Raw genomic sequence first — 11622 nt, forward strand, 5'->3', positions numbered from 1 at the left:
TCCACAAGCAGAGCTAGTTATACGTGTAATAACAAATCAGTGCTAAAAATAGCAAGGATTTACATTCAAGAATTAGACGCCTATCCAGGGAACAGTGTGTGTGAGATGGGAATACACGCACACCAACTGGCATGATTTTGGAAGAAAACTGAAGAACCCACTCATGAACAGAACGTGTGAAGCTTCACACAGATGACCGCAAGCTCAGGATCAAACCCAGGACACTGGAGCTGTCTCTCGGCAACACTTTGCTGCCATGGCACCCATTAAAGGAACAAGTCGACTAAAGCTGAAATAAACACAGCGTACTGCTTCTCCCTCCAAAATCCATCAACTAAAATATGCACTGTTAACTTTTCGGTTTGTACTTCAGGCCACACCTCCTACCTAGTGAAATTACTATGGTGTAAAAATGGCAGTACAACTGTTTTTGGAAACATGGTTTGTTTGAAATGGATTTCCACTGGAAGATGAGATCGGAGATGGGATGAATTAGCATCAAAATCCAGAAATTTCCATAGGAATACAAGCACTCCTGAGACGCTCATCTAAAACGAACCAATAAGAGGATGACGCCAAACTTGGTGATGACATAATGTGAACAAAACTTGCTTATGAACAAATATCCTCATTGCCTCAGGATCACTTTGCAGAATGTTTGTGCTTCTGTGTGTGTTTATTCTGTCTGATTTTCTGCACATCTTGATGGTTGATGAAGTAAACTGTTCAGATTTGTTTTCTCTAATCACAGATCTACCGTCCGAGGCTTTTTATGACATAATCAGATTATCATATAATCATCATATAATCAGATAAGGAGATGGCTGTAGTGATGACTGATGTCTGTTGTAGAATTCAGTCACAATTTTATAGAGATCTTGTGACAATCTAAGTATTTTGATATGCAGTTCAAACGACACCAAAATTCCAGCTGGAAAGATCTTTCTTTACTGTTAGCTGAAAAAGCTTTAGGGCAGAACTGAAGCCATCAGGGAGAGATGTCTTGTCTGATCAATTACATAGGCGGTTTTCTTCACCAAACTATCTAACAGCTGAATTTAATTAAAAGCAATACTCGCTTCTCCAAACTCTGGAGTGACTCAGCATTCTCATTCTCGAATGCTCATTTATTCCTTGCATTTTGAGAATACGTTGTTTACTAAAGGCAAGAAATAGAAATTTAAAAAAGAACAAACTTGGAGGTCCTCCACTAAAAACCCAGGGATATGGAAATAAGTATATTAAAAACCAAAAACTATTCCACCTTTGACTTGAGCCTTGCACATACTCGATTTTATGCTTTTTAAGGACTAGCGCAATCCACGATGCCTCTGGAGTTCACGTTTATCCCGTGCACCCACGCCTCTGCTCGATTCTGGACTGCAAACGCTGTATTTATATCGTGCCTGTTTCTGCTGCAGGAGGTCTGCTCTTGACATTTGCTGACATGTTGCCCAGAAGATCCTACTAACAGCTCAGAGATTCAGTTCTCTCCTGTTATTCAGTTAGTTTTCAGTCCAAACAACGTCTCTTAAAAAAATGCGTGGGCTCACTTAAAAAAAAAAACAAATTCTGCTTGGGCATGGATGGAGTTAACTCCTTTTAGAGGCTGGACTCTAAAAACAGGTCGATCCTACACAAAATTTGTGGGAAGCTGCATTAGCAGCTATTAGATTCTGTATTTCAGATAAGAACCATAAGCTGAATAAGAAGCATTAGCTAAAACAGGAAGCATAAATAATAGCACCCAGTTTCTGAATCATAGTTAGAAAAAAAAGCAGGAATCGTAATTTCAGATAAAAGATCAAATGCTGGATCTTAATTACAAAAAAAAAAAAACAAATTCAGAATCCTGAAGCTCAGATGAAATCCAGCAGCTTCACATGACAACATAATGCAGCAAATGAATCTTGTATATTGGACCAAGGTAAGCAGCTGAATCCTGGCGTTTAATTAAAAACAAAAACAAACCTCTTTTATATAAAAAATGTAGAAAGCTGCATCAGCAAATCTGAATTGAGATGCGACTCCTTGATATCAGGAAAAATGACAAGTCTGTTCTGTAATCTTTGATAAAAACAGGAAGCTGAATACTTGATTTCAGGTAGAAATGAGCAGTTTGAACCTGGACCTTGGATCTAAAGAAGAAAATAGACAACTGGATCTCAGATTTTAAACCAGATTTTAAATCCCTGATCATAAAAATATATAAACTGGAAATGTGATCCTTGTTTTCAGGTCTAAACCATCATCTAGATCCCGGGATCTTGAATGGAGACCAGCAGCTGGATTCTGGAAATAAAACAGCAAGATCCTGGATCACAGAACCAAAACCATAGAACTTGGATCAAAGCAAGACAGATAGCAAGATGATGTTTGGGGAAAAAAATGAAGCTGGAATCTGGATCTTCTGGAAGAAACAGGATCATGGATCACAAGTAAAAACAAACAAACCAAAAAACCAACAACAAAAAGAAAACCGAGCTGGATTTCTGGATCTTAGGTAAAAGAAATCAACATAAAGATCTTGGATCACAATAAATAAATTAAATTAAATTAATTTAAACAAACAGACCCTAAATCATGGATTTCACTTCAAAAAACAACAGCAAGATTCTGGATCACAGGTTAAAAGAAACCTGAAGCTGCATCCTGGATCTCAAAAGAAAGGCAGTAAAAGCAGAAAAAATCACATTCTGTATATAAACCCAGAAGGTAGAATGCTGGATATAAAACAGAAGCTTCTCTGAAGGCAGATCTCAGTGTTATCAGCGCTTAAAGGAAGCACCTTTGCTGGCTAAGGTCCAGTGACATTTATTTGTTAAAACCAAAGATCGGCTGCTTCGTAGTTGGTCTATAACGACAGGAGCAGCATTACATCTTACTGACATTCTGAAAAAACTCCTCACATGTTACACACTGCTGCACTTGTGAAACCTCATCATGTGCTTGAACACATGCACACGTGCAGTTTAATACAACAATCAGCAGTCATTTTGATTAGCTCTAGAGAAGCAGCATCTCATTCCAGTACACAATTAAAAGACAATCAGTACATGCATTCTGGGATCTGAACTTATGCTTCATTTCAAGAGCTGAATCATCGTTTTAAAGTGTTAATTGAAGAATCATTCTCTGAGAAACTAATCGGCTCGTTTAGCATCGTGGTAGGTGACAGATGGTCCATGCAGAGTCAAAGCGATGTGCATTTTGTTCTGTGTCGCGTAGAAACAAAGACACACGCGAACATGATTCCAGCAGTTTATGAGACTGATTTGTATTTGAAGAGATGCTAATCAAGGATGTCTGAGCTATCGTCTGCGGTCGTGCGTTGCTTTTTAAGAAATGATTATATAACATGCTTCGTCAAGGCACGCTGGTTTGTGGTCAGTGAAATCCCTTTAATGGAAATGACGTGCTGTTGTATTAGTGGCGAGCGCTGCCTCTAATATATTTTTGAGCAGGGTTATTAAATCCTAAAGTCTCATAAACAGCTTCCCTAAATTACCTTTCAGTGAAAAAAGATGGACCAATTAAGTCTCTGATCCAGTGTACTGGATGTGCTGCAGAATTCATATTACATTCAACATCACGTACAGACAACATCCTCATGTTTCAGGGATCTATCAGGTGTGTGTGTGTGTGTGTGTGTGTATGTGTGTTGGCTTCTTTCCACTAATACATTCAGAAGTGGATTTATGAAAAGCTCCATCAGTGTGTGAACAAATGTTTCCTGTCCAAAGATACTCCTCCTACTCTAGTCCAGATTCTTGTCTGTATCTGGAATAAAATATCCCACACATGAAATAACACTATTACCACTGAAAAAGGTCCTTTAACACAAAATAATATGTAAATAATAAAATAAGGCAGACAGGATCTCACTGGATGGAGCACTGTAACATCAACAAATCCTTGCTGAAAACGCAACTCAGATTGTGGAGGTGCCAAAACTTTGATTCAGCATTTTTTTTTTTAAGGAAAAATGCATAAGAAAACATTTTAAGGTTGGAAAAAAAAGTCACAACCCTAACAGTGTTTTCTGTAGGATCCATTTCATAGGGGGTGCCAATACTTCCGGAATCAAATGCATACAGTTGTCCTGAAATGAAATTATGTAGTAATGGAGGAGCCGGTGGTCTGAGTGATGTGTGGCCATTTAGTGGGGGGACTGAAAGTGTGTGTGTGAGTGTGTGTGTGAGTGCTTTTACTGAGTCACCAAATCTTACACTGAAACCACAACTCAGATTGAGGGGGTGCCAAAACTTTTTTGCCAAAACAGCATTTTGCAGAGAAAAAATACACAAGAAAACATTTTAAGGTTGACAAAAATGGTGTAGAATAAATTCCAACAGTGTTTCGTCGTGACTTCATGTATTTATGTTGGGTGTCTTTCACAATACTTTTGGAATTGATTGTATACAGTAGTTCTAGAGTAAAATTATGTAGTAATGAAGAAGCTGGTGGACTGAGAGATGTATGGGTATTTGGTGGGTGGACTGAAATAGTGTGTGTGTGTCTATTCAGTCTTTTGACTGAATATAACAGAAAACACCAATTACATCATAAAACGCGACAGTCCACCACCATGTCCATTGAACGTGAAGAGACGAGCGCCGACTGTTCTGCACATCACTGAGAAATATTTAAAGTGACTAACACTAAAGCTCTTAGTCCTCATTCTGTAGAAGTAAGCAACCCTGACGTGAAGACCTAAAGACGGCTCTGGTTAATGTGGCAAGCTGGAGACTTAATTTAATTCTGGACGTTTCTCTTGCCCTGTAGTGCGCACACACACACACACGGCTGCATAATGAATGCTTACTCAGGGACCTTTCAGCTCGACTCGCTCGCCTTTCCATCTTCCCTGCCCTTTCATCCTCTGCATCCTTTAGCATCGAATAACAATCCTACTTCTAATGGTGCCAAAGTTCTTTTTTTTTTTGCTGTCCGAGTATCATTTTTTTTAGATGTCAACACTGGCATTTGTGGCTTGATTTAAAAGAAAAAATGAAATGTACACAGTTTTCTATGTACTCGATGCGCCAGGGTGAGTGGTGTTTGCTTCCTTAATAAACACACATTTATTTTCATATTTTTTAACTACACAGTTCAGCTACGTAATAGCACTTTTAAAATTAGTTCTTTTAAACACTAACAAAAAGGATCCACATTTACACATTTCATTATGAACTGGCATTAAACTGGGAAAAGAAAGTTGTTTTTTTTGTGTTGTTTTTTTACAGAATGGCTGCCCCTTAACATTCCAGTGTTTAGCTAAAAAATTTTTCTACAAATTTTATTTATGTTAATAGATGACAAGAAGTCATACTGTGTCCAAAACCACATCAGTAAGTCTTTGGGGCACCACAGAAGATATAGATGTGTTTCTGAGGTAAATATTTAAAGATTTGAAGCCAGACAGGCTACATGTTAGCTACATAAGCAAGAAGCAAACATCCATCAGATCTCGGCTTTTCTTTTGCACAAGCCTGGAAAAGTATGAATTTTAAAGATGGGAAGTTAAAGTGAAACTGTGTGTGTGTATGTGTGAAAAACTGTGTTTTTACATCTTTGACGGTAAGAGAGAGAAAAAATATGAGCAAACAACTGGTCTTGAGGATGTTACGCAACATTAAATATAAGTATGTACTGATTAAAAAGCTAGATGTGTTTAATAAATCAGACATTGGAATCATTCACAAATTGCCGTAGAAGACAAAACTTTGGATGATTTCTTTTTTTAATGATCGATTTTAATGAATATCTGACGGTTAAAATAAAAAATTTTAATTATTTCTTCAATACAGATGACCAGGAATCCGTTCTTTCAAGTCTAACGGTCACATTGAGCAAATGCAACGGTGGTCACTGAGCTCTGATTGAATTCCAGCCAACAGAATTATTCCAGCACCTCTGGGGGGGACGATCCATCACGAAGATCCTAAGCAATTATTTCTCATTCAGGACTGGTGAAGGAAATGCAAACACTGAAGCAGGAAGAAGAAGGGAAAACAAACTCTGTTTATCCTGGAATCAATGAGCTTCGTGTTATATTTAGCAGAGCCGGCGCTAATTCTGCCCGGTGACAAAGCTCTGAGGGTGATGGTGTATGCAGAGGAGTTTTGGCTCCATGGAGCGAGCGAGCGCTGCTTTTATGAATTTGCTCTTTACCTCTGCGCTTGTGGACACACTTCTGTGTGTTTATTAATAGTGCAGTGCAGCAGGAAGGATTAAAAAAAAATAGGAAAAAAATCAGGTGCATCTGTCTATCTGGGAGGGCAATATAAAACCTCTAATGGCGTATTGCGTGATAAAAAAAACGCCCTGGAGAGTTTTACATAATAGACAGACAGCGTAAGGTGATGTATTTTCCACTCTGTTAAACTCAACAGCTCTTATATTTCACACTCTTAAGATGCCTCTGAGTCTTGATGCAACCTGATGGCTCCTTGAAGAACATCCTCTCACTGTTTTCATCCTCACACTGTACGTTCTGTCGTTTCCCCTGGAATGTGTGTCGTAAATCTCCTGCACCGGCGTGTTTTTAACTCGAGGTGAGATCTGGATTTCCTCTGCACCTAGAGGTGTCGTATTTCATTCATACACGTGCTAAATTAGTCTGCATTTATGCTCCACGTTTAGAATACAGATTGCCGAACGTCGTTACCATGAGCCATTTTCCTTTTAGAAGCTCAGTAAATAAATCTGAAATGCTGATCAAAAATTTATGAACGGCTTTAAAGAGAACTGGCTCAGAACGAAGCCCTGCGGTGCCTCAAGTTCAGATTAGTTCAGGATAAGTAATTTCACTTGTTCCATTGTACATATTTTTCCACATCTTGTCATTTATTTATTGCACTAGCTTCCAAATAACCAACTCATGTGCAGGTCTGTGTTAAGCTAACGTGGGTGTTTTAGCGTAGGGAAAACACTACACTGTCATAGCTTTTAGTCAGTTTGTGGATTCAAATTGATTCAGATTTAAATTAAATCATAGTCAAATTGATTCATTAATAGTTGCCTCTTTTTGTTTCACAATACTAAAAATTAAATGAACAACAAAAAAACGCAGGTATTGACAATACATCTGGCAAACTCAATTACATTTTTCACACCCATTCATCAACTCGCACTCGTCCATTCGGTGCTAGGGGAATCCCTTAAAGCTTTCATTAGATCTGTCTTACTCTCATAAGACAGTAGTCAAAATACTGTATATTTGGTGAGCAAATCAGCTTGTTGGCTCCTCCCACTTGTTTAGCAACTGGCCAAATCAAAGTAGCCAAATAAGCGTTACATGTTTCCTGGCAATACCAAGATGGCGGCACTTACTGCAGTGCTGTTTTATTTTCATCTGCTTATCGACTGTTTCAGTTTCATCATCAGCTAAAACATGATAAACATGAGCTTTCCCTGTTGACTGTAGTTCAGGTATCTTTTGACTTTGCCTGGCTTTTCAGATAAGGAAGTGCTTCATTACCTCTGAGGATTATTTAGACAAATAAACACCATCATTTGTCTAACCTTCCAAATTGAATAAAAAAAAAGCTAATCAACAAAAGAAGCTTTCATTTACTTGATTAGATTTTGTGGACTTCAGGGAAATACCATGGTGAGAAAAAGCGGGGATCAGAAAATGGAAATGCTGCTTGGTGCTAATAAATCAGCCTAATTTACAGAGTCTCCTTTTCTTTGTCAAAAACATAGCTATTTTACTCAGCTGAAACTTATTACAGATTTTAAACTGAGATAAATTTGATCATTTTGGATTCCACACGTTGTTATCAGGTCTCCATTTCCTCCCTCTTGTTTATTTTCCTCTTTTTCCTTTGTTTTTCAGTATATAAACTACAAATACAATACTACTGCATGTGAGCATGGCACTATAAAAAATTAAATTTAAAAAGAATATGTATACATATATGTATTTATTGTTATTCTTTATTATACTCATATGGATTTATTCTTTCCTACTAAAATTTTAGGCATCTTACTAATAGCGTAATGGCTGGAAACCGATCACATATGGACGCTGCTGAAGAAACTGACTGTAAGTTGCATAAGCTGCTCTTTCTTCAGTGTGTAAGGTACATAAAAGTGGGAGCGCATCAGCTGCTCGGCTGTGTGAGACGTGAACGAGGGGAAACCGCGGCTCATAACAAGCCACAGGGGAATCGCCGGCAGACTCCAAACGACCATTAACTCCCAAACTCTGCTTTCTTTCTTTTGTTCTTTCTTTTTTTCTTTCTTTATTTGTGAGCCTTCATTATTTAGTGAGATGAAGATATGTTTATACTCTTCTACACACTGTGCTTAGCGCTATGCTAAAGGAGCTTTTGGAGGAATATTAAAAACGATACAGTTGTAAAAAAAAAAAAATTCATCAGTTTTAATATATGGCATTAAAAATCTCATACCATTCCAGCTGTGCGAATAATAAAACTCAATTAAACGCTGTTGCATCTCTATTTCTACTGATAGAATATGCGCTACTAAAACCACTGATGCAGATTTTTTTTTAAAGTATCTACTTGTTTAGGTTTCAATAAACCTGAAACAAAGATTTGTTTAAGTGTACATCAAACAATTCCTGAAGCATTTTTGCTTTGTGGCACGGCACATTATCTGTGAGAGAGGCCACAGCCATCAGGGAATACCGTTTCCATGAAAGGGTGTACATGGTCTACAACAACGCTTAGGTAGGTGGTACGTGTCAAAGTAACATCCACATGGATGGCAGGACCCAAGGATTCCCAGCAGAACATGGGCTAAAGCATGACACTGCCTCCTCCAGCTTACCCTCTTTCTGTAGTGCATCCTGGTGCCATGTGTTCCCCAGTGATGCATACACACATGGCCATCCACGTGATGTAAAAGAAAACATGATTCATCAGACCTTCTTCCATTGCTCCTTGGTCCAGTTCTGATGCTCACCTGCCAATTGTTGGTGCTTTCGGCGGTGCACAGGGGTTAGCATGGACACCCTGACTGGTCTTTGGCAATGCAGCTGTGTACACAACAAACTGTGATGCACTGTGTATTCTGACACGTTTCTATCAGAACCAGCATTAACCTCTTCAGCAATTTGAGCAACAGTAGCTCGTCTGTTGGATCAGATCACACGGGCCAGCCTTCACTCCGCATGTGTATCAATGAGCCTTGGCCGCCTATGACTCTGTCGCCGGTTCACCACTGTCCCTTCCTTGGATCACTTCTGATAGATACTGACCACTGCAGACCGGGAAAACCCCGGGAACTGCAGTTTTGGAGATGCTCTGATCCAGTGGTCTAGCCGTCACAATTTGGTCCTTGTCAAACTCACTCAAATCCTTACGCTTGCCCATTTTTCCTGCTTCTAACACATCAACTTTGAGGACAAAATGTTCACTTGCTGCCTAATATATCCCACCCACTAACAGGTGCCATGATGAGGAGATCATCAGTGTTATTCACTACACCTGTCAGTGATCATAATGTTATTGATTGGTGACTGATCGGTGTAGACTAGCTACAATAGCAACAAGCTAACAGAGCTAACTAATGCGGCCATGCTAGCTCTTGTAAAGTTATTCTTTGCATTCATGAAGAACGAATACTTCTCTACATCTTACCATTCCCAAATAATGTGTCATGGTGTGCTGTTGTCCTATTGTTAGCAAACTGTTATATTTTGGAAGTGTTGTGTGTTTATTAGTTCTTAAAATCAGTCACTACCTCAAAATATTAACAAATACCAATTTTATATCTTACCTTAAGTCTAGAACAATCTATATCCTTATAAACTAAATTTGTACTCTGTCTTGTATAACTGAGTCACTTTGATGAGCTGTGTAGCAAGCTAAGAAAGCTAGTTAATTTTTCTAGAGAAAAGACATGTGCATGCTAACTCATAGCGAAAAAAATAAAACAATATGGCGGCCATTAGCTCTCATTTTGTAGATACAATCATTATTTTTGATATTTCTGATATGCACATCTAAACATCAAACCCCAGAATGTGACTGCTAGGTGCTTAAGGAAAACTAAGTACTATTTCTGTATACAATATGTAAGCTAGGATTAGCTCATATGTCACTTTTTATGGCTGTTTGTGGTAAAAGCATATGTCAAATGGCCTACAGCTCATTAGGAACAGAATCAGGCTCGAGGTAATTAATGCAGAAAGTCTCACGAGAGAGACAGAAAACTAACAGCAGGGCAGCTGTAGCTGTTATCGTTAGCATAAGCTCATTAAGCCTCTTGTGTCAGACCACCATGATTTGTAGCCTGATCAGCCTCCACAGTGAGAGTATATCACTTAAAAATCAGAGATATAAGGAGTTAATTCAACCCGTAAGGTAATTGGATTTCACCTCGGTTTAGATAAAAATTATCTGATAAATGATGAAACATTAATCTTAGATGACGGTTCGAAACTTGGACCTCATTAGTTATTAGTTTCTTACAAAGTGTTAACTCATGTTTCCATGGATTTGTGTTTTCCGGAAGCAAAATTGATCAGTGTAGAAAAAAAAAGTCTTAAGTTTAAGTATTTACTCTCACTGTGACTCTAAATACTAGATGAGGCTAATGACTGTCAAGCATGTAGCATCAAGCTAAGCATTTAAATTGGTGCAGAAATGTAATAAATAAATGTTAAAAAACAGAGGCTATTTTATCCAAATATCTGCTGGAGTCTGATAGTATACTGAGAAATAGTATAGAATCTTCTGATGGCTTCAGTACTTAAAACCAGGAAGTGAGCAGGTTGTTGCACTAAATTCGCCATTCTGAGTGATCTAATTGGTTAAACATTTTTATTCTGATGGGCATGGTTTCTTCCAGGATGACCCTGCCCCTAAAACCAAAACACAAGGCCTGACTGAATGGTTGATAGAAATCTTATTTTATGATAGGACCGAAAAATTATATGGTAGAAAATTATATAAATCTTATGCCACGGCTTTCATACTCATGTCATCTCAACTATTCAAGCACTTATTATTTGTAAACATTAACACACTTAATATTTATTAAAGACAGAGAGAGAGAGAGAGAATATATATATACTGTATGCTAATGCTTGATTAATGAGCTGGAAGTTTCTTGGCCACACCGAATTCCAGCCACATTTATCATTTTTACTTAAACAGTCATATTATAGACGGGCCTCATTGCCTTTAAGTAATGTGTTTGGCCCACAGGGAGTAAAAGCACAGAGTACGATTAATTGAGCATGTCTCTCGATACTTAATGCGCCACATCAAACGGTCATCAGTAAAATTATGCCGTTGACTAATTCACACCAGGATGTTAAGCTGAAAGTTTCACCACCGATGATTGTGTCATCAAAGGGAGATTAATACAACAGCACAACGTCCAGTGAGATGGATTCCTTTTATTGAATGTAAATATACACAGAAATAAATATACACAGAAATTCATAAAGAAATCTTTTTAAAAATATATATTCATATTTAATTTATAAAGAAATACCGATTGACTTTCCAGCATAATATTTGGATAGAACTTAGAGATTGGTGATCATTTTAGTCCTAAAAAGTAGCAGGTGATAAGAGAACTGAGAGAACATCCTTCTTGTAGGTTATTCAGGTAAGTGATTAGTCAGCTGGCATACAG

This window comes from Hemibagrus wyckioides, linkage group LG16 (assembly GCF_019097595.1).
Source record: "Hemibagrus wyckioides isolate EC202008001 linkage group LG16, SWU_Hwy_1.0, whole genome shotgun sequence".
Taxonomy (NCBI): domain Eukaryota; kingdom Metazoa; phylum Chordata; class Actinopteri; order Siluriformes; family Bagridae; genus Hemibagrus; species Hemibagrus wyckioides.